This window comes from Orycteropus afer, unplaced genomic scaffold (genome assembly GCF_000298275.1).
Source record: "Orycteropus afer afer isolate SDZICR_OR568_19922 unplaced genomic scaffold, OryAfe1.0 scaffold00023, whole genome shotgun sequence".
Classification (NCBI taxonomy): Eukaryota; Metazoa; Chordata; class Mammalia; order Tubulidentata; family Orycteropodidae; genus Orycteropus; species Orycteropus afer.
The window spans coordinates 9,742,940-9,768,781 of NW_006921610.1; the positions used below are offsets into that span (position 1 = coordinate 9,742,940).

The following is a 25,842-nucleotide window of genomic DNA, read 5'->3' on the forward strand; positions in this document are numbered from 1 at the left end:
CACTAAAGACCTTTTCCAACAAAGCAGCTTTACCTGTAAGTAGGTCATGTCATTTCCCTGATAGATCTGGTATTCAGAGAAAACATTAAAATTGCTCAACAACCTATAAGGTCCTGTACCTCTGTGATCTCACCTACCTTTAACTCTAGCCCCTCAATCTAGCCATATTGCCTCTCATTGCCATTTATAAATATTCAAATCAGAGAGGTCTTCTCTGACCTCCTTATATAAAAGAGTACCCCACGACCCCAGCACACTCTATCCTCTTTCCCAACTTGGTTTTTCTCCATATTACTTAGCAACACATGACACACTATAAATCTTACTTGTTTACTGTCTATCTCCCTCAAGCATAATTTAAATTCTAAGAGAGCAAGGATTTCTGCTGGTTTTGCTTGATTCTGTACCCCTATATAGGCACTATACTACCTAGTGGTTGACATATAGAAGCCCAAAACCAAATCAAATCTACTGCTGCTGAAGAAAGTCTGACTCATAATGACCCTATAGGGCAGAGGAGAACCGCCCCACACGGTTTCCAAGGCTGTAAATCTTCACGGGAGCAAAGTGTCACATCTTTCTCCTACAGAGCGGCCAGTGGGTTCAAACCACCAACCTTTTGGTTAGCAGCTCAGTGCTTTAATCACTGCACCAACAGGGCTCTTTACATAGAAACCGCCTAACACACATTAACTGAATGAATAAATGAAATCTTTATTGAATTCCTACTATATGCCAGGCTATGCAAAACACTTTATAAATAGAAAAACTCAGGCATAAAGACGTTTAGTAACTTATTCAAGGTCACACCAGCTGTAAGTGACAAAACAGTTAAGAACCCAGGCTACATGTCTGCAAAGTCAAAATGCTTAATTCCACCACATTATACCAATATATTTCTGTAGCTCTATAGAGTCTAAGAAATTAAAAGATCTTTAATTCATTCAAGTCTTTAGAATATGTGAAAAGTTATTGTTCAAAAAGAATTAGTACAAAAATCTAAGAAAAGTTCTGAAGCAGCAAAAATTAATCAAATTAAATTGAAGTTCCATTATATGCAAAGCACACAGTAGATGAGTATGATTAAAAGTATGCTCTAAAAGAATATACAATGAAGAGGATAGTTATCAAATAATGATGACAAAAGAATGACATTAATTTCACTATCTCCTGACATGCATTATTTGTAAGGCAAGCAGAGAAGAAAAGGATAAAAAAAACAAGAGAGAAAGAAAAATAAACATAAGAGGAAGTGAGGAAACAAGTTTCTTAAGATACAGACAAGATAACAATAAGCCAAGACAGTTACTGAGATTCTCACAAGCAGCATTAAGTTTCATCATATCGATCAAGCCATACCTGCTTCCCCTTAATGTCACAAAAATAATCACTTACAGTCAGCAATTTTTTGGCATTTTGTCAAAGTAATTTAAATCAAGAAATCATAAGCATTAAAAAAAAAAAAACCTCTAAATTTTAAACAAATAAATAGAAGTCAAAGAATAGCTAAGTCAACCATTAAAAAAATATATAAAATGTGGTACGGGGAAGAGAACTTACAAGAGAAAATACAAAATATTTATAAAGTCACAGTAATTAAGATTAAAAAAAAGTGTCAAAAGAACAAATAGTTTCCATTTACTATGTATATAATTAACAAACACTATATTAGCAATTAGGGCTCTGGTAGCATAGTGCCTAAGGCACTTGACTGTTAACCAGAAGGCTGGGGGTTCAAACCCATCAGCCACTCCTCGGGAGGAAGATGGGGCAATTTACTTCCGTAGTGATACTGCCTCAGAAACCTAAGGAAGGGTCGCTATGAGTCAGGTCTGACTGGACGGCACATAACAACAACATATTAGCAATTAATATTTAACACTGTGTAGCAGGTAATCGAAAACCTTAATTAACTTAACCCTCATGGGCAGCCTTATGAGATAGGAAACATTATTCTCATTTTTTTTAAATGAGGAAACAAAAGTACAGAGAGATTAAGAGATTTACCCACCATCACTTGGCCAATCAGTAGCAGAGCTACTTACCACAATGTAACAGTAAACCTCTGAGACAGAACCATGTATAAATAGGAACTGAACATAAGATAAACATATTGTTGTTAAGTGCTGTCAAGTCGGACTTGACTCATAGCGACCCCTCCTCGGGTTTCCAAGGCAGTATCACTACGGAAATCGATTGCCCAACCTTCCTTCCCAGGAGTGGCTGGTGGGTTTGAACTAACAGCCTTCTGGTTAGCAATCAAGTGCCTTAGGCACTATGCTACCAGAGCTCCTAAGATAAACGTAGAACCACATAATTAATGGGCAAAAGGCCAAACTGCTCAAGATATAAAGAAAAACAATACTAAATGCCCACCTTATGCCTTACATACAAAGGTGAATAAAAGATGGATTTTATATCTGAACATGTAAGGAAAAGCCATAATTTAACAGAAGAAAACAAAGGGAATTATCTTTTTCCTGTAGGAAATGACTTCCTAGAAAATTTCTTAAGTACAAATCATAAGGTGAAAAAAATGATAAAATTTATTGAAAGATTTTTGTTCAATGGACAGTTATTAATAAATTTGTGAAAGTGGCAGAAGTTATTTTCAATGTCTAAAACCTGTGTTTAACACCTAGAATATATAAGAAACTGCTGTAAATCAATAAGAAAAAGACAGCAACCCCAATGGAAAAATGGATATAGGACATAAATAGGCAATTTACAGAAAAGGAAACCCGGTAAGCTAATAAACATGTGAAAAGATGCTCAGATTCATCGGGGATCAGATATGTGCATATTAAAACAAGATAATTTACATCAGACTGAACTATAAATGAGGATAAGGCCAAGTGTTATAGCAAAGACATACAGATATAGATTACCACATGCCATGAGCATGAAAGTAAAGACTGTCGCTACCATCATATAGAGAGCAACCTAACATTATCAGTCAAATTAAACATGCATACTCTATGACCTGGCAATTCCTATCTGCCATATACAACCCCAAGAAAATTTCATACAGGTTGGTAAGTGGAGATACTCAATGAAATGGCATTTGTTGTGGAGGAAAGTTAGAAGCAATGTGGTTGTCACTGGGAGAGTAAAGAAAGAAAGCATACACCACGAATATTATACAGCAGTTAGTATCAACAGCCAGATGTTGATAATATACCACAATGGATGATTTTCCCCCTGTAGTGATCCTTTTATTAAGCCTTAAACAGGACAAAGACAAAACAAACATAATCATCCCAGAAAGAGGGAAATTATCAGCACAGACCGAGTATACAGGCCAATGGATTCAGCTAACTCTGAGCCATGGTTTTTACTGTATATGATAGAAAACAAAAGATATTATCACAAGATTAGCAGGTCACTCCATCACTGTCACAGGTAGGACCATAAAAGCAGGGAAAGTTATGGATTGGTTCCAGGGTTTCTATGTGGTAGGATGACTCATGATCATGCAACCCTGAGTCATAACCACAAGCTGGGTACAAGACAATACCAGGATTCCCAACTTTTAACTTAAATTGGAAGACATGAGGCTATTTTTGGTAAATCATTAAGGACACACCCAAGTGAGTTCCCTAGTTCTCTGTGTAAGTCTAAAGGCAAACTGCCCTTCCTTGGACCACAAGGATCTAAAAAGCAGTGCTGAGTGAAGGAAGTTTTAAGAAACAGAATCAGATATAACTTACCATTTATATAAATTAAAAATGAAACAGTATACATTTTGCTAAAAGAAGCACATTACAATATTAGAGTGGTTGCATGAGGGGCAGGAAAGGGAATGGGAGTGGGGAACAGGGATAAAACAGAATAAATGAAACCAGAAAGAAGCCTTGCAGTTCCCTTCATAATCCTGGCTGGCGGAGGTTTGGTGTCAGAGATGGAATAAAATTGGTCATATGCTACTAACTGTAAAAGACAAGCACATGGGGAATAAACCTACTATCTTCTCTACATTAATTTCCATTAATATAAATTAAAATACATATGGAGAGAAACCGACAGACAAGGGGAGGAGAGGGAGAGGAAAAAGCCCTTGCAAGAACCAAGAAAATAATGTACCATAAAATGAGACATATAAATAACTCAGCCCTCTGCAAATGAGTTTCCTCCCTTAATAAACAAACAAGCAAATAAATTAAATACACCTTTATGTGATAACTCTATGTATAATGGCGGTTGTTGATAGTAGCCATCAAGTCGACCGCATCTCACGGCAATCTTATATGTGCAGAGTATAACTGCTCCACTGAGTTTTCAAGGCTATGTAACCTTTCAGAAGCAGGTTACCAGGTCTTTCTTCCAAGGTACCTCTGAGTAGGTTCAAACTGCCAACCTTTTGGCTAGGAGTAGAGCACTTAACTGTTTATGCCACACAGAGTCTCCAAGTATGTATTACACAGGTTTGTAAAATATATTTAGTTTTAAGATTGAACAAGGACTATAAGCTCATGCACTCCATGTATTCCAATGACCATAGTTCAAAAACAACCTACTGCCAAGCAATCAATCCCATTTCACAGTGACTGTAACTGCCCCACAGGATTTCCTATGGTGTAATTTTTATGAAAGCAGGCTGTTACATCTTTCTCCCACTGGCCTTTCGGTTAGCAGCCAAGCACTTAACCACTCTGCTACAAGGACTCCTAGATCAAAAATACAACTCACTAATTAACAGTGTAGGAGTTCTGGTATCATAGTGGCTAAGGCACTTGAGACTGCTAACCAGAAGGCTGGCGGTTCAAACCCACCAGCCACTCCTCGGAAGGAAGATAGGGCAATCTACTTCCGTAGTGATACTGCCTCGGAAACCCAAGAAGTGGCCGCTATGAGTCAGGGCTGACTCAATGGCACATAACAACAACAACAATTAACAGTGCAGATGAAGACTTATGAATATTGGTAATAATTTATAAACATAAAATGACAAGACAGGCGGTACCCTTACAGGTTATCCAATCCTATTTTCCAAACTGTAGTCACCATCCACTAACAGCGTGTAGTCTGCAAATTTTTAGAACTGAAAAATATCAGAAGATATTGTATCCAGGGTAAGTATTATCTCATGAAACATTTATTTCAGTTTTATGTTTGTAAAATATATTTGCTGTTGGTCTCTGTCAAAATCTTTTAAAACATATTTAAGACATATTCAAACTTTCCATCTAATGTGTTTTGATAAAGTCTCACTACCTATAACAAAATTAAACAAATGTAGTTAGTATTCAAGAGATTTTTTATCATTTGAAATACTAACATGAATCACTACTCCTTTTACCCAAAACACTCCCCCTAACCCATCAACAATCCCCTACTTCTAGATTAAACACCTTCAGGTCCACATTTTTAAAATGTCACTTCTTCAGTGAAATCTTCTTTGGCCATTTTAAGTCAAAAACTTCCTTTCATCAGTTCCCTGAGAACCATATACACCTTTCCAACATAAGTCTTCTCAGGCTTGTAGTTTTACATTTGTTTTTTCTATTCATGATTGCTGCCTCCTTCCCTCACTGGGCAGCAGGCAAAAACTGGGTCTGTTTTGTGTCTACCACTGCTCCCAATGCCTAGCACACAATAAACTTAGAGTTTCTAGGTTATACTGGAGTAAAGACAGAGAGGTTGTCCATCACCTTCAGGTTGAGACCCATTTTTTCAAGTTAACAAATACGTCTCTTCTCAACTAGCCCAATCTATCACTCCATAATTAATCTATGCACCAAGTAACACAGCAATCATTTGAGGCAAAAGCTACAGGATGTGCAAGGGCCACAGATAAACACGCACTATTAGTAAATTTAAAATACCCCTCTCAGCATACAAATCAAGTGGACAAAAAAAAATATAATAAGGACCTAAATAACTAAGTTAATAAAGTAGATCTTACATATCAAAACTTGATACCTAATGCCCATTTAAGCACCCAAAATAAATATCCAAACACACTGTCCTGGAGTCAGATCTGACTCAGAGAGACCCCTCCTTGGGTTTCCGAGGCAGTATCACTACAGAAGTAGATTGCCCAACCTTCCTTCTGAGGAATGGCTGGTGGGTTTGAACCACCAGCCTTCTGGTTAGCAGTCAAATGCCTTAGGCACTACACCCACGGAAGGTTAATAAAAATCTCCTATATATCAATTGAAAATTAGAAAGAAAGGGTATTGGAAATTGAAAGAAGGAATGGAGGGGGAGTGACAATTCTCTGAGTATACCCTTTGTATAGTTCTAAATTTTAGAACCATGTTAATGTTTCACATGTTGAAAAAATAAATGACTAAGGGTATGTGTGTAGAGGAGATGTACTCACTAGGTAATAGTCATTTTTTGTTTACAGAAAAGAGAAAAGTAACACCAATTATGGGTAAAATTTGCACAGCATGACTCATGTACTTATTACAAGAAGCTATCCATAAGAGAAAGGGATGAATGGGAAATGCTAGGTTGCATATGGTTTTACAACAATAACAAAATAAATAAAAAGGAGAGAGGCAGAGGGCTACAGATGCTGATACTAATTAGAAATAATCCATTACCTCATAGGATTAGTTCTTTTGGTTTTGGGGCACTGGACTGTTGTCTATGGGACAATTCAGTAAACTAGTATAATTTATAGTTGTTCCTCAGGGGACAACTATATCCATGGGGGATTTTTTCTAGGATCTCGATGGATACCAAAATCTGCAGATGCTCAAGTTCCTTGTATAAAATGGTGTAGGATTTGCATAACCTACACACATCCTCCTGTATACTCTAAATCATCTCTAGATTACTTATAATACCCAATACAATGTAAATGCTCTGTAAATAGCATTTTACACCCCTGGCACAGTGTCTAAGACATTTACCTGCTAACCAGAAGGCTGGCAGTTGAAACCCACCAGTCACTCCATGGAAAGATGGAACAATCTACTTCCATAAAGATTTACCACCTTGGAAGCCCAATGGGGGTTGCCATGAGTCAGAATCAACTCGATGGCAGTGAGGGTTTTTTTTTTTTTTTTCCTGTTTTTCTTAGCCTTTGAGGGACTGCTCTATTTAATTGCCTTTTATTGTCTTTTAATATTTTCAATTCACAGTTGGTTGAATTCACAAATGTGGAACCTGCAGATACCAAGGATCACCTGTAGTTTTAATGTTCTACTTCCCAGTATGCTGAGTCTGGCTGGGGTCCTAAAAGCTTATGTAGTGGCCATCTCAGATACAACTATTGGTCTTAATTCATCTGGAACAAAAGAGAAAGAAGGAAACCCAAGAATCAGAGAAGGAACTGGACTACAGAACTAACTGCCTACATGAACCACTGCCTCTCTACCAGAATATCTAAATGGCGTCTGGCTACCATACTGAACATTCTGATCAGGAACATAATAGATGAATTCCAATAAAAAGGGAGAATAATGTGGGCTAGAACTTAAAATTCGTAAAGAATTCAGACTTACTGACCTACTGAAGCTAGAGGTCCCTAAGAGTAAAGCCCTGAGTTGTTCTTCAAACCCTGAACTGAAACTATACCCTGAAGTCACCTTTAAACTAAGTAACAGTTTATCCCAAAGGTAAAGACTGTCATCCTCAAGTAGGGCATTTAAACACTCTGAGGTACATACATAAATATAAGTATATACAGGCATACCTCGTTTTGTTGTGATTTGCTTTATTGTACTTCACAGATAACTGTGTGTTTTTACTAACTGAAAGTCTGTGGCAACCTGGTGTCAAGCAAGGAGTTACCATTTCTCTAACAGCATGTGCTCACTTTGTGTCTCTGTGTCACATTTTGGTAATTCTCACAGTATTTCAAAAATGCTTCCATAATGCTATTGCACACTTAATAGACCAAAGTAATAGTGTTAACATAACTTTTATATACACTAGGAAACCAAAACAGTCATGTAACTCACTTTACTGTGATACTCGCTTTACTATAGTGGTCTGGAACTGAACCCACAATATTCCAACATATGCCTGGATAAGACCAAAGAGTCAACAGCTATTTTAAAGCATAGATGATGAGAAGGTTGGGCTTCTGGGAGGTTAAGTAAATGGAAGTGAAATAACTAGAACAGAAATGACAAGAATGCTGACACAGTGTAAGCAATGTCACTGATCATTATGTCTACAAATTGTGGAACAGGAGTGGTTTTGCTGTGCAAAAGTAAATTTAAATAAAAATAATTAAATCAATGTAAGACTAACAACAAATAAACCTAACTTATAATAAATGAATATTCACATAACCACACTAGAAGTGGGAACGAAAAGAACTTAAGTTCATTTGGAAAACAGTGACTTGGACCTTATCAACAAAACTTAAATAATTAACATATACTTCCATAGAGTTGTGATTATTATTTAAGTTAGTAAAATGTTCAGAATGGCTCCTGATACATACAAAAGGATGTTAATTATTATTTTTAATAAAACGTGTTACAAAGGTACAATAATCAAATAATGAAAATTTAAGCACAAAAGCCAAAAAATTAAAATTTTGACAATTAATAAACTTTCTTTCAACAATCATTCATAATAAAAACTCTCAAAAAGTAAGGAATGGAAAAAAAATTCCATCAATTGGATGAAGGGCAGGCACCTATAGAAAACCTGACTAACATGATACTTAATGGTCAAAGACTGAATGTGTTCCCCCAAATATGAAGAATAAGATAAGGAGATCGGATCTCACTAGTACTTCTAGTCGACATTTTACTGGAGATCTTAGCCAGGGCAGTAAGGGAAGAAGACAAAGAAAGAAACACATGCAGATTGGAAAAGTAAAGTAAAACTGTCCTTACTTGCAGATGACATGATTACGCAGGGAGAAAACTGTTGGGCAGTTTCTTATAAAATAAACAATTATCACATGACCCAGACATTCTACTGCTAGGGATATACTCAAGAGAAATGAAATGCATGTCCACATACAACTTGTACATAAATGTTAACTGTGACTGTACTCATAATAGCCAAAAACTAGAGACAATACAAATGTCTATCAACAGGTGAGTAGATAAAAAAAGTTATTATATTCATTCAATGGAATGTTGATCAGCAAAAACAGAGAAGGATAAACTACTGATAATATAAAACATTGATGAATTTCAAAAGTATGATGAGCAACAAATACAAGCAGCTACATGTGATATGGTTTCCTCTCCATGAGGGTCTATAGTGATAGAAATCAGATCAATGGTTGCCCAAGATGGGGGTGCACAAAATGACTGCAAAAGGGGTAAACTTTTACAGGAAATGAGAATGTTTTATTCCTTTATAGAGGGGTTGTGTTTTGGTTACCTAGTGCTGTTATGACAAGAATATACCACAAATGGCATGGCTTTAACAAAAAGGAGTTTACTGTTACAATTTGGAGATTTTAAGTCCAAGTTCAAAGTGCCAGGCTCCAGGGGCTAGGTAAAAGCCCCTCAACCCTGGGTTTAAGCTGCGCCTCCTGCTCCCAGCCCCCTGGAGCCCAATGGAGCTTTTCTTCACTCAGACAGCTGCTGGCTGCTGAGACTGTCAAGCCTAAGGTTGACAAGTAAAAAGGCACAGCCCCGATGCTACCAACTCACACAGCAGGCCATTAAAAGTCCACTGCAAGTCCAAGGATCCGCAGAGTAGGACAGGCTGCTGAATGACTCGGCTACATGTAGAGTTCAAGCATGCCATAAGGTAGAGACCATTCCCCAAGGCTTCTCCTTATATACAGGAAGCAGACCACATCCCTAAGGCAGCTACTCACAGTAGATTGCACCATGGAGTTGATTACCAGTCTCATCATGGGGAATATTACTACATCCAGCTGCCCAGCCACTCAACCAGGCCTAGCCAAGTTGACACACAAACTTAACTACCACAGGGTGGTTACATAGTTGTATATTTATTAAAACACATAGAATTACACATAAAATGCACTGTACGGCATGCAAATTATATTTAAATTATGTAAACCTTTAAGATCTAGAAAAAAGCAATTGGTGATGTAAACAAAAATTTAACAAAAACAAAATATGTTGATAAGGTAGTATTTACAATACCATTAAGAACAGGGATGAGTAAGACTGGTGTTGATGTTGTTGCCAGTTGCCACTGAGTTGTCTCCGACTCATACCAACCCTATGCACAGCAGAACGAAATACTGCCTGGTCCTGTGCCAGCCTCACGATCCTTCCTGTATCTGAGCCCATCGTTGCACCTACTGTGTCAATCCATCTCATTAAAGACCTTCCTCTACTTCATTGACCCTCCACTTAACCAAGTATGATATCCTTCTCCAGGGTATGTTCCCTTCTGACAACATGACCAAAGTAGGTCAGACGAAGTCTGGCCATTGTCGCTTCCAAGGAGCACTCCAGCTACACTTCTTCCAGGACACATCTGTTAGTCCTTTGAGCAGACCATGGTACTCTCAGCACTCTTCTCCAACACCACAACTCAAAAGCATCAACTCTTCTTCGGTCTTCCTTATTCATTGTCCCGCTCTCACCTGCTTAAGAGGTGACTGAAAATACCATGTCTTGGGTTAGGCATCTTAAGTCTTCAAGGAGACATCTTTGCTCTTCATCACTTGAAAGAAGTCTTTTGCACATCTCCCAATGCAATATGTTGTCTGATGTTTTAACTGCTGTTCCACTGGTGTTGACTGTAGAACCAAGTAATATGAAGTCCTTGACAACTTCAATCTTTTCTCCATTTATTGTGAAGCTCTTTATTGGACCAGTTGTGAGGATTTTTGTTTTCTTTATATTGAGGTGTAATCCATACTGCAGACTATATTCTTCAATCTTCATCAGTAAGTGCTTCAAATCATCCTCACTTTCAACAAGCAAAGTTCTGTCATCTGCATATCACAGGTTGTTAATGAGTCTTTCTCCAATCCTGATGCCATGTTCTTCTTCACACAGTCCACCTTCTCAGATTATGTGCTCAGCACACAAGGTGAATTACGTATGGTGAATGCATACAACCTTCTTGATTTTGAACCATGAAGTATCACCTTGCTCTATTCGAAGGACAGAACTATGTACAGGTTCCTCATGAGTACAATAAATTGTTCTGGAATTTCCATTCCTCTCCATGTTAGCCATTATTTGTTGTGATTCACACAATCGAATACTTTTGCATAGTCAATAAAACATAAGTAAACATCCTTCTGGTATTCTTTGCTTTCAGCTAAGATCCTTCTGATATCAGCAATGATATCCCTCGTTCCACATCCTCTTCTGAATACAGCTTGCATTTCTGGACCGGTATTTTCACAAATTAGTGCTAGTGAACACAGAGAAATGTATATTGGTGTGTATGGAAATCAGTTTGGCAATATGATTCTAAGCCTTAATTAAAAAAGAAACCTTTGTAACCGCTATCTTATTTTATACAATAATTATACTAGGAAAGAAAAGGAAATAACCTTACTGTCCAAAAATACTTAAGCATATCCATACTCTAGACTTTTATAATGCCATTTAAAACTTAATGTTGTTGTTGTTAGGTGCTGTCAAGTTGTCTCCAACTGATAGCAACCCTATGCACACCAGAACAAAATACCACCCAGTCCCGCACCAGCTCCACGATCCTTGCTATACTTGAGCCCATCGCTGCTGCCACCAAGTCAATCCATCCCATTGAGGGCCTTCTCCTCTTCTGTCAACCCACCACCTTACCAAGCATGACATCCTTCTCCAGGGAATGGTCTCTTCTGACAACATGACCAAGGTATGTGAGACAAAGTCTGGGCTATTCTCGCTTACAAGGAGCGTTCTGGCTGCACTTCCTCCAGGACAGATCTGTTAGGGTTTTTTTTTTTAGCAGTCCACAGTACTTTCATCAGTATTGTTCACCACCACCACAACTCAAAAGCATCAATTCTTCTTCGGTCTTCCTTAGTCACTGCCTAGAGTTCTCACATGCAAATGAGGTGACTGAAAACACCATAGCTTGTGTCAGGTGCACCTTAGTCCTCAAGGAGACATCTTTGCTCTTTAGCACTTGAAAGAGGTCCTTTGCAGCCAATTTGCCCAGTGCTATATATCATCTGGGGAGTTCTGGTGGCACAGTGCCTAAGGCATTTGACTGCTAACCAGAAAGCTGTTGGTTCAAACCCACCAGCCACTCCTCGGAAGGAAGGCTGGGCAATCTACTTCTATAGTGATATATCCTCGGAAACCCAAGGAGGGGTCTCTATGAGTTGGATCTGACTCGACAGCAGTGTGTTTATATGTCATCTGATGTCCTGACTGCTGCTTCCATTGGCATCAATTGTAGAACCCAGCAATGTGAAGTCTATGACAACTTCAATCTTCTCTCCATTTATTGATGCTTATAGGTACAGTTTGAGGATTTTTGTTTTCTTTATATTGACATGTAATCCACACTGTAGACCATATTCTTCAATTTTCATCAGTAAGTGCTTCAAAAGTCATCCTCACATTCAGCAAAGTTGTATCATCAGTGTATCACGGTGTAAATGATTCTTCCTCCAATCCTGATGCCATGTTCTTCCATATATAGTCCAGCTTCTCGGATTATTAGCTCAGCATACAGACTGAGTAAGTATGGTGAAAGGATACAACCCTGAGGCACTCCCTTCTCAATTTTAAATCATGCAGTGTTCCCTTGTTCTGTTCAAATGACAGTCTCCTGTTCTATGTACAGATTCCTCATGAATTCCAGTACAACTAAGTGTTCTGGAATTTCCACTCTTCTCAATATTATCCACAATTTGTTATGATCCACACAATCAAATGCTTTTGCACAGTCAATAAAACACATCTGTCTGGTATTCTATGCTTTGAGGCAAGACCCATGTGACATCAGCAATGATATCCCTCATTCCACGTCCTCTTCTGAATCCAGCTTACATTTCTGGAAATTCACTGTCAATATACTGCTGCAAGCATTTCTGAATTATCTTCAGTAAGCTTTTACTTGCATGTAATATTGATATTGTTCAATAATTTCCACATTCTGTGGGATCACCTTTCTTTGGAATGGGTACAAAATATGGATCTCTTCCAGTTAGTTGGCCAGGTAGCTATCTTCCAAATCTCTTGGCATAGCCAAGTCAGTGTCTCCAGCAGGGCATGTTTGTTGAAACATCTCAATGGATATTCCGTCAATTCCTGGAACTTTGTTCTTCACCAATTCCTTCAGTGAAGTTTCGACTTTTTCCTTCAATACCATTGGTTCTTGAACACATGCCACCTCCTGAAATAGATGAAGATCGACTAGTTCTTTTCGGTACAGTGACTCTGTGTATTCCTTCCATCTTCTTTCAATGCTTCCTGCATCTCATTCAATATTTTGTGCCCATAGAATCATTTAAATATTGCAACTTGAGGCTTGAATTTTTTCCTCAGTTCTTCCAGCTTGAGAAATGCCAAGCGTGTTCTTCCCTTTTGGTTTTGTAACTCCAGGTCTTTACACGTTTCATTATATTATTATTATTATTTATAGTATTAATTTAACATTATTATTATTATATTAGTATATTATAATATTACCATATTCATATGCAAGTTCAACTTGAAGTTGGAGAGAATTAAAACAAGTCCACAAGAGCCAGAATATGACCTTGAATATATCCCTCCTGAATTTAGAGACCATCTAAAGAACAGATTTGAAGCACTGAACACCAATGACTGAAAACCAAAAGAATTGTGGGATGACATCATCATGAGCATCATCCATGAAGCAAGCAAGAGGTCATTAAAAAGACAAGAAAGAAAGAAAAGACCAAAATGGATGTCAGAAGAGACTCTAAAACTGCCCTTTAGCGGAGAGTAGCTAAAGCAAACAGAAGAAATGACAAGATAAAAAAGCTGAACAGAAGATTTCAAAGAGCAGGTCCAGCAGACAAAGCCAGTTACTATAATGAAATGTGCAAAGACCTGGAGTTAGAAAACTTAATGAGTAACAATTTAATGACATTTGAAAATGTTCATATATTTAGTAGAAATAGCAGGAAACAAAAAATCACAGTCAAGATAGTGTCATGATACATGATTGCATGTAGAGATGTAAATTTTTTTTTCAACTTCTCAGCTGGAAAGAAATATACCAAAATATTGTTGTTGTTAGGTGCTTACAAGCTGATTCCTACTCATAGTGACCTTATTTATGAACAACAGAACAAAACACTGCCCGGCCCTGTGCCACCCTCACAATCCCTGCTATGCTTGAGTCCACTGCTGTAGCCACTGTGTCTATGCATCTCGAGGAGGATCTTTCCCCTTTTCTCTGACCCTCCACATTACCAAACATAGTATCTTTCTCTAGAGACTGGTCTCTTTTAACCACACGACCACAGTAGGTGAGACAGATTCAGTCATTCTCACATCTAGGAGCATTCAGACTGCACTTCTTCCAGGATAGATTTGTTCTTTCTGGCAGTCCATGGTATTTTCAGCATTCTTCACCAACACCACAATTCAAAGGCATCTACTCTTCCTTGGTCTTCCTTATTCATTATGCAACTTTCACATGCATATGAAGTGACTGAAAATACCATGGTTTGGGTTTAAAAACCAAAGCCCACTGCCATCAAGTCGATTCCAACTGATAGCGACCCTCACCAGGATTGCAAGCCTGTTAGTCTTTACAGAAGCAGATTGCCTCAACTTCCTCCTGCTGAGCAGCTAGTGGGTTTGAATGGCTAACCTTCTAGTTAGCAGCCAAATGCCTTACCCACTAAGCCACCAGGGCTCCTAGGACTTGGGTTAGGTGCATCTTACTCTTTAAAGTAACATATATATGTCCCTTAACACTTTAAAGAGGTCTTTTGCAGCACATGTGCCCAGTGTAATATGACATCTCATTTCCTGACTGCTGTTTCCTTAAGTGTTGATTGTGTATCCAAGTAAAATGAAATCTTTTGACAACTTCAGTCTTTTCTTCATCATAATGCTTACTGGTCCATTTTGAGGATTTTCTTTAGATTGAAGTGTGATCCATATTGAAGACTGTAGTCTTTGATCTTCTGTAAGCACTTCAAGTCCTCTTCCCTTTCAGCAAGAAAGGTTGTGTCATCTGGATATCACAAATTGTTAGTCTTCCTCCAATCCTGATGCCATGTTCTTGTTCATATAGTCCAGTTTCTCAGATTATTTGTTCAGCACACAGACTTTCTAAGTATGGTGAAAGGGTACAACCCTCACACACCTTTCCTGATTTAAACCATACAGTATTCCCTGCTTGAACAACAGCCTATTGGTCTATGTTCAGTTTTCTTATGAACACACTTAAGGGTTCAGGTATTCCCATTTTTCTCAATGTTATCCATAATTTGTTATGATCCAGACAGCTATGCCTTTGCATAGTCGATACAAAGCAGGTAGATATCTTTCTGGTATTCTCTGCTTTCAGCCAAGATCCATCTGACATCAGCAATGATAGTCCTCATTCCACAGCCTCTTCTGAATCCAGCTTGCATTTCTGGAAGTTCCCTGTCAGTAAACTGTTGCACACATTTTTTAATTATCTTCAGCAAAATTTTATGTGGGTGTGACATTAACGATACTGTTTGATAATTGCCACATTCTGTTGGGTAACCTTTCTTTGGAATGGGCACAATATGGACTCTTCAGTCAGTTGCCCAGGTAGCTGTCTTCCAAATTTCTTGGCATAAGCAGTAAGTGCCTCCAAAACTGCATCTGTTAATTGAAACATCTCAATGGGTATTTTGTCAATTCCTGGAGCATTGTTTTTTGACCAATTCCTTCAGTGCAGCTTGGACTTCTTCCTTCAACACCACTGGTTCTTGATTATATGCTACCTCTTGAAATTACTGAACATCAAACAATTCTTTTTGGTGCAGTGACTCTGTGTATTTCTTCCATCTTCTTTTGATGCTTCCTGCATCATTCAATATTTTGTCTATAGAATTCATCAATATTGTAATTCAGGCTTGGATTTTTTTTCTTCAGTTCTTTCAGCTTGAGAAATGCTGAGCATGTTCTTCTCTGTTGGTTTTTCCAATTCCAGGTCTTTACACATTCCATTATAATATTTTACTATGTCCTCTTGAGCCACTTTGAAATTTTCTCTTCAGCTCTTTTATTTCAACTTTTCTTCCTTTCACTTTAACTACTCTCCATTCAAGAGCAAGTTTCAGAGTCTCTTCAGACATCCATTTTGGTCTTTCTTTCCTTTCTTGTCTTTTTAATGACCTTTTGCTTTCTTCAGGTTTGATATTCTTGATGTCATCCCACAACTCATCTGGTCTTTGGTCATTGGTGTTCAACGTGTCACATCTATTCTTCAGATGGTCTCTAAATTCTGATGGGATATACTTAAGGTCCTGTTTTGGCTCTCACAGAGTTGCTTTAATTTTCTTCTGCTTCAACCTGAATTTGCATATGAGCAACTGACATTCTATTCCACATTCAGCTCCTGGCCTTGTTTTGTCTGACAATACTGAGCTTCTCCATTGCCTCTTTCCACAGATGTTGTTATGTGCTGTCAAGTTGGCCCCAACTTACAGTGACCCCTCCTTGGGTTTCCGAGGCGGTATCACTACAGAAGTAGATTGCCCAACCTTCCTTCCAAGAAGTGGCTGGTGGGTTTGAACCGCCAGCCTTCTGGTTAGCAGTCAAGTGCCTTAGGCACTCCCTTCCACAGATGTAGTTGATTTGATTTCTGCCTATTTCATCCACATGTATAGTCACCATTTATGTTGTTGAAAAAAGATACTTGCAATAAGTAAGTCACTGGTCTTGCAAAATCCTATCATGTTATCTCCAGCATCATTTTTATCACTAAGGCCAGATTTTCAACTGTCACTGCTTCTTCTGTTTCCAACTTTTGCATTCTACTCACCAATAATTATCAATACATCTTGACTGCATGTTTGGTCAATTTCAGACTTCAGACAATGGTAAAAATATCCAATTCTTCATCTTTTACCCTGGTGGCTGGTGCATACATTTGAATAACAGTAGTTATTAACTGGTCTTCCTTGTAGGCATATGATATCATGCTATCACTGACAGCACTGTACTTCAGAATAGATCCTGAAATGTTCTTTCTCAGGATGAACATGACACCAATCCTCTTCAATTTGTCATTCCTAGCATAGTAGACCATATGACTGCCTGATTCAAAATGGCCAACATCAGTCCATTTAGCTAATGCCTAGGATACCAATCTTTATACATTCCATTTAATTTCTGAGAACTTCCAGTTTGCCTAGATTCATACTTCATACATTCCACATTCCAATTATTAATGGATGTTTGCAAGTGTTTCTACCCATTTTGAGTCACGCCTCGTCAGCAAATGAAGGTCTTGAAAGCTTTACTACATTCATGTTATTAAGGTTGATTCTACTTGAGGAGGCGGTTCTTCCCCAGTGGTATTGTGAGTATCTTCCAACATGAGGGGCTCATCTTCTGCCAATGATCAGACAATGTGTTTCATGGTTCTTCATAAAGTTTTCCAGTTATATACCAGACAGTGTTTCACTGCTATTCATAAGGTTTTTAGTGGCCAGTTCTTTGAGAAATGGATGGCCTTGTACTTGCTCCCAGTCTGTCTTAGCCTGGCAGCTCCGCTGAAACCTGTCCACTGTAGGTGATCCTGCTGGTATTTAAAATACCAGTGGCCTCTAACCTCACAGCAACACACAAGCCACTACAGTACAACAAACTGACAGACGAGTAGTATACTATTAGGTAGTAGAATTATAGGTTGTTTCTGTTTTCTTCTCTACACTATTCTGTATTTTCTACAATTTACTCAAAGGGCATGTATTTCAAAAATCAACTAATGTCAACCTTCAAAATCATTTAAATTCATCTAGCATCCCTTTCAGAATTCATGAAAGGAAGAGGTAGAAAAAATAAGGGGGGGGGGGGGACAACTTTAGATAAGTTTAGATAAGTCTTCATCTTATCCTAATTAAGTCTGGATTTCTTCTAAGTCTTTCTAAAGCTGACTCTCAGCTGTGGCAGCATATTAAAAGCACCTGGAGAGGTCAAATATGGACTATAAACCTATTTCCATGGAGTCAATTCCGACTCACAGCAAACCCTGTAAGATTTCCAATGCTATACTGCCTCGGAAACCCAAGGAGGGGTCGCTATGAGTCGGGTCCGACTCCACAGCACATAACAACAACAACAACATCTTTATAAAAGCAGATGTCTCATCTTTCACCCATGGAGGAAGTTCTGGATTTGAACTTGACCTTTTAGTTCACAGCCCAATGCCTTAACCACAGCGCCACCACAACTCCTTAATATGGGCTATATAGGACACAAGTATGGGAGCAGGAATCAGTTAAAAGGCTTCATTAGCTTTCACTTCAACAAAGATCAAATACATACAATGGAGTATCATTCAGTCATAAAAAAGAAGGAAGTACTGTGCATGCTAGAATATGGATGAACCTTTAATTATTCTAAGTGAGAGAAACCAAACACAAAAGGCCACATAGTATATAATTTCATTTACAAAGAATGTCCAGAATAGGCAAATTCCTAGAGACCTAAGGCAGGTAACGTTGCCAGGTGCTGGGTAAGTGACTGCTAATGTGTATGGAGTTTCTTTGTGGGGTGACAGAAATGTTACAGAACTAGATAGTAGTGGTAGTTGCATAACACTGTGAATATACTAAAAGCCAGTGAATTGTACATTCTCAAAGGATGAGTATTATGCTATAGGAATTTTACCTCAATTTTAAACAATTATTTAAAAAAAAAAAAAAAGTTGAAGTGGCAGAGACTAAATTTATCCTCCCATCTGAAACAACAACCAGAAAAAAAACCTTGACAAAATACATGAAACGATAGTTTTCAAGACACTGGATGTCAGGCAATGAGAAACAGTGACCCCTGAGAGAAGAGAACAACCAAGTTTTTTTTTTCAGTAAGACTGCCTCAGTTTACTGGCTGAAAAAGTTTACAGGCTGTGCAGCAGAAGGGTAAACTGAGACAGAGCCCAGAAGACTTCACGAGTTGAGGAATCAGAGCTAAGAGTCCAAGGAGATCGAGGCAGCAAGAGTTCATAGGACAAAGTACCAGAGAGGAAAGAATTGAACAGCGAAAACCCTAGAAATCTGCAGAGGGTTCCCTCAAGAATTCAGCAGAGTACTGATTACCAAATGAGCAGGAATAAACTACCTGAGGCTAGGAAAAGAACCATCCAAAAGGCATAGAAGGAATAGTGCCCACACACACGGCCATAAAGAGTGCCTGTTCCCACCAATCAGACTGAAAAAATCTAAAACTTCAGAGCAATGAATAGAGCATTCAGGAAAAGTCTGGACTCAGTATGGATATTAACCCAAAACTGACCACTACTTCAGATCCATATAACAAATCATAAAAGCAAGAACTGAAAGGATCAAACTGTTTACAGGTAACTGCATCCCAGAACAAAGCTCAAGGCGTTTATAGGAATGCAAAAGCATTCAGCACCCAACAAAGTAAAATTCACAGTATCTGACATCCAACCAAAGATTATGCTATCAGGCATAAGGAGGCAGGAAAATACAACCCACATGAGATTAGCCAATCAATAGAAATCAACCCAAAACTGATACAGATGTTAGAATTAGCAGAGAAGTTTGAAACAGTTACCATAACTCTATTCCATACATTCAAAAAATTAAGTAGAAACATGGAAGATATAAAAGATCTAAATAGAATTTATAAACATGAAACTACAATAAATGAGATGAAAAGTAAACTGAATGAGATTAAAAGCAGATCAGACAGCAGAGAAGAAAAGATTAATGAACCTGAATGCACAGCAATAAAAACTACTGAAAATGACAAAGAGAAAAAGAATCCAAGGGATGGGGCAAGGGGGAGAAGGTAGAAAGGCGCATCAGTGAAATGTGGGACTTCAAGCAGCCTTATACAAAGGAAGCAGGAGGATAAAAATATATGAAGAAATAACAGCTCCCAATTTTCCGAATGTGATGAAATTATATACCCACAGACCAAAGAACGTCAAAGAAATCAAGTACAAGAAATAAGAAGAAAACTACATGAAGACATATCATAGTCAAACTGCTCAAAACCAGTGATGGAATATCTTAAGAGCAGCCAAACCCAAGAAAACCAACCGAATGCCATCAAGTCAATTCTGACTCATAGCCCAGGGGGTGGAGGACAAGGAGAATGAATGCTGTATACAGAAAAAAGATAAAGATGACACTGAATTTCTTATCAGAAACAGTGCAAGTGAAAAGACTGTGGAGCAACATCTTTAATACAAAAGCAGCAGAACAAGAGGGAAAGGGAACAAAAAACAGAAAACACAAATAGATGACAGAATCAAATCTAACCTTACAAAATCATATTAAATGTAAATGATCTAAACACCACAATTAAGAGGCAGAGATTTCCAGACTGGATTTAAAAAGTAAGACTTAACTGTAACTTGTGTATAAGAACTCCACTTCAAATAACAATTAGGTTAAGACTAAACAGATGGAAAAAGATATACCACATTAACCGTAGTCAAAAGAAAGTTGATCATATTAACACCAGACACAGATTTCAGAGCAAAGAGTATTACCAGGGATAAAGAAATTTATTTCATAATAATTAAATGGGTAAATTAAACAACAAAACAAAACAATCCAAAATGGTTATACACCTAATAACAGAGTTTCAAAATATATGAAGTAAAATTTGATATAACTTCAAGGAAAAATATAGAGACCTATAACTAGAGTCAGAGATTTCAATACCATTATCTCAATAATAGGTAGAATAAGTAGACAGGAAATTAGCATGGATATAGTAGACTTTAACAACATTACTACCTAATTTGATGAGTGACAGTCACAGAATACTCTAAAGCAATATATACCCACTTCTCACTTAACAGTATGGTAGGCTCCAAAGATCAGGTCATTATGGAAAAACTAGTGTTATACAAAAATTGAGGACAATCATTATCAGATCACAAAATGGAAGATGACTACATCATTACATCATTGTATAATTGCCAAATTACATCATTATATAACTGCCTCTCTCCCTGAGAATCATAACCCAGCCACACTGGCACATAACCTTAATCCATCACACCCAGCATTACCTTACCCTGAACCTTAGCATTTATTACTGCCAGACATATATCATTAATGTGCAAAACTGCAGCATAGTAGATTTTTTACTATTGTAAATACAAAATGTCTGATAACAAATATAGTCGATGAGTGAGGAGCAGGTGTACATATTCTTTTTACTTGCACAAGGACTATTTACCAAGGAAGAACATAATCTAAACCACAATAGAAGTTTCAATAAATTTAAAAAGACTCAAGTTGTACAAAGTATGTTCTCAAAACACAATAAAACTAAATTAGAAATGAGTAACAGAAAGATCTCTGTGAGATCACTAAATATTTGAGAACTAAATAACACACTAATAAAAAACAAACCAAACAAGTTGCCATCAAATCAATTCCAACTCATGGCAACCCTAAGTTTCAGAAGAATTACACTTCATAGGGTTTTCAAAGGCTGCCTAAGGCATTTGACTGATAACTGAAGGCTAGTGGTTCAACCCCACCAGCCACTCCTCGGAAGGAAGGTTGGGCAATCTATTTCCACGGTGATTCTGCATCAGAAACCCAAGGAGGGATCACTATGAGTTGGATCTTACTCCACGGCAGTGAGTTGCATTGCACTGCATGATCTTTTAGAGGTAGATCACCAACCAGGTCCTTCTTTTGAGGCACCTATGGATGGATATGAACTACCAACCTTTCAGTAAGTAGCTAAGAGCTAACTATTTGTGCCACTCAGGGACTGCTACTTCTAAATAACCCATGAATTAACTGAGAAATAAAAAAGTAAATTAGAACATATTTTGAACTGAATGAAAACACAACACATCAGAATTTGAGAGATGTTACCACAGTAGTATGTAGGAAGAAATTTGTAGGACTGGAAACCCATATTAAAACAGAAGAAAGATCTCAAACCAATGATCTCAGCTTCCATACTAAAACACTAAAAAAAAAAAAAAAAAGCGAATTAAACCCAAAATAATAAAAATCAAAGTAGAAATTAAGGAAATAGAAAACATAAAGTCAATAGAGAAAAATAAATGAAATAAAAAACTGATTCTTTTAAGATCAGTAAAACTGATAAAGCCAGACTGAGCAGGGAAAAAGTAAGAAGCCATAAATTATCAATTTAAGGAAGAAGAGGGGTGACATCATCCCAGAGGATATTATGAACAACTTCATGATAATAAATTCAACAACTACATGAAAAAGACAAGTTCTTTGACAGAAATAAACTATCAGAGTACACTCAGGAAGAAACAGATAAATGGAATAACTGTACGGATTAAAGAACCTGAACTGTAGTTAAACACCTTCATACAAACAAGACTACATGGAGAAGGCCTCATTGGTGAATTCTACCAAATATTTAAGTAAAACAGTATTAATTCTACACAAACTTTTCTAAAATATTGAAGTCCAAGATTCAAAATGGAGTCTCGTCAGAAATCACCATGCTATTTCCCTCTAGCATCTTAGTACTTGAAAAACTAAGTACAACAGTTTGAATTAGGAATTTTGCTGCTCTGAACAGCTCACTGAATCAGAGTGCACCAAACAAAGAGGAGTAGAATTAGAGGAAAAGCACAGGGAAAGAAATTAAAGAAGATCTACCCAGCAGAAACTGGACAGGCAGCTGAGAAAGGCCATTAGAGACTTCCCTGGGGGAGCGACCAGCAGGCGAGAATGATCACCTGAAACCTCCCTGGGTCAAGGCAGAAGACACCCCATATCAGCATACCAGCGAGCACACCAACTTACCAGCAAACACCCCAAGAATCTACCTTCAGCACCTGATTTTATCAGTAACTTGGGTCAGCTAGGCAACCCTAAGTTTCAGAAGAATTACACTTCATAGGGTTTTCAAAGGCTGCCTAAGGCATTTGACTGCTACTGAAACCCAAGCAGAGAGCTTATTGGTGCTCCAGGAGGGTGAGCTTACTCCCCACCTCAGCAGGTCACTGAATAGGCTGGGTCATCTTAAGTGGCATTGAGAGGTCTGTGCTTGTCTGTATCACTAATATCAGGACCACAGATTACTAGCAGGAACTCTCCCAACTCCAGCGTAGCTGAAACCGCATGCATCTTTAGTGCCACAGGTGTGTGGACTAACAAACTCCTGAGCGTGCACTGGGCGGGTTGGGCCTGCACTGTGGGCAGGCGGGGTGGAGAGAGAAACATCCGTGGCCAAGCGCGGACCCAGGAATTTGCCTTGGATCGGCTTTTTGGCGCCAAGGGGCCTCAGGAGCAGGGTCTTTGCGTGTGCCTGAGCCAGGCAGAAAGTAGCCACACCCTAACAACAGGAATCTTTCCTGAAATTGAGCTGCGGGCTTGTAAATAACAGTACGTTGTCATCAGTAGAAGCCCACTCAAAGCCCTAGAAACCAATCCTAGCAACAGCAAGCTTTCCTTCTTCCGCTCCCACCTTCTCCGCCAATAACTTCACTCATCCAATAGAAGAAACCACATTCAGCCAACATAAAACCTCCCGCTTCAAACTCTAAACCCACTTTACGACAAACAGAAACTCATATCCACATTTCACACAATGATTCCACCATCACAAAGAAAACTGCAGAGCGACCCAGAATACCTGATCAATAATAAAATAAAACACACCAGCTTCACCTTTTCAAAATATTAAACCATAAAACCAAGACAAAACAAATCAACACATAACCAACAGTTAAAGACAACCTCAAAATGTCTAGGAAACAACAGGCAACCTTAAATCAAACAAAAAACAGGACAAGGCATTAGAAGCAAAACCACAAACAATGGTCTCATTATACCTGGAGGAAGAGGAGACAATAGAATTATTTGAGAAGGAATTTAAAAGATATGTTTATAGAGCTATACAAGAGCCTAAGGAAATCCCAAACAGAAACAAGGAGAACATAGACAGTTCCCTGGAGGAACTTAGGAAAATGAGTGAGGAACAGAATATTAAGATTAATGCACAATCAGAATTCATACAAAAACAGCAGTTAGAAATGAAGAAGATGTCTACAGAAATGCAGAGCATGAGTACCAAAATGACAGATTTACACATCACAGTAGAAATACAAAAGAGTAGATTAAAACTGGCTGAAGAACCCATATCCCAACTAGAAGACAAATCCCTGGGCACTAGCCTGCATGAAGAAAAATGAGACAAAGATTTAAGAGAAATGAAGAGAATCTAAGAATTATATGCAATGACATGTGACGAAACAATGTAAGACTCACTGCAATTCCAGAACAAGAAGAGGCAAAAAAGACCACTGAGTAAATTGTGGAAGACCTGCTAAAAGAAAACTTCCCCCATATCATGAAGGAAGAAAAGATACTTATAAAACCCCACACAAGACAGATCCCAAAAGAAAAACACCTAGGCATATTATAATCAAACTTTCCAAAACCAAAGACAAAGAAAAAATTTTGAGAGCTGCCCAGGAAAAAACAAGTGTTACTTGTAATAATCAAACAGTTAGGCTGAGCTCTGATTACTAAGCAGAAACCATGCAGGCAAGAAGGCAAAGGGACAGCATACATAAAACACTGAAAGAAAAAACTTCCAACGAAGAATCCTATATCCAGCCAAATTATCCATCAAATATGAGGGTGAAATCAAGGCACTCTCAGACAAACAGAAATTAAGGGACTTTTTGAAAACCAGTCCAACCCTACAAGAAATGCTTAAGGAAGTCCTTTCAATAGAGAACCTAGAACAGAGATCAACAAAACCAGGATACATGCCATCAACACTAAAACCAAATCAGAAATAGATACTCAAAATAAGACCATAAAACATGATACCTTAAAAATCAAGGAACTCAATCAGCACGCAACAGCAACTAAGCTATCAGAAAGAGTAAAACTTCTAGGTACAGACCCTCAAATGGAGAGGAAAACAGGACAATGTCTTCGCAGCATGCACTGTTCTAAAAACGTAGAGACAAGAATATACTCCAAGGTAACCACAGAGAAAAGTAACATTTCTTCTAAGCAAATCCAGAAGGAAGGAAAACATATGGGTTTAATAAACACAAAACCAACTATAAAGAAGAAAAGGGAGAATGCATTAGCCAACAAACTGAACTCAGCACAGGAATGTATATGGACCAAGGAAACACCCAACAACATGACAAAAAAACACCAATAGAATGACACCAATCAATTAATACCTATCGCTAATTACACTCAATGTGAATGAACTAAATGCACCTATCAAGAGAAAGAGAGTGGCAGACTGGATAAGAAAAAAAAGACCCACCGATATGCTGCCTACAAGAGAAACACCTTATACAAAAAGATAAAAACAAGTTAAGAGTTAAGGGATGGAAAAGAATATACCAAGTCAATGGAAACCAAAAAAGGGCAGGGGTAGCAATACTGATTTCTGATAAAACAGACATTAAGGTGAAAAACATCATAAGAGATAAGAGGGGCATTATATGATGCTGAAAGGGTCAATTGACAAAGATGATGTTACAATAATAAATATTTATGCACCCAATGAAAGTGCTCCAAAATATGTGAAGCAAATATTAACTGAATTAAAAGGGATAACAGACAACTCTACAATAGTAGTAGGAGACTTCAACACACCACTTTCAAGGAGGGACAGGTCAACTAGAAAAAAACTCAACAAGGATACAGAAAAACTCAACAGTACAATCAACCAACTGGAACTCATAGACATATACAGAGCATTTTACCCAACAAAAACACAATTCACATTCTTTTCCAGTGCACATGGATCCTTCTCCAGAACAGACCATATGCTAGGACATAAAACAAGCCTCAATAAATTCAGAATCATT

General features: G+C 38.0%; 1 protein-coding gene across 1 annotated transcript in view; it reads right to left on the reverse strand.

Annotated features, from left to right (window-relative positions):
• EPC2 (enhancer of polycomb homolog 2) overlaps positions 1–25,842 on the reverse strand; it is a 270,316-nt gene that overhangs the window by 172,159 nt on the left and 72,315 nt on the right. The gene's annotated exons all lie outside the window — the stretch shown is intronic.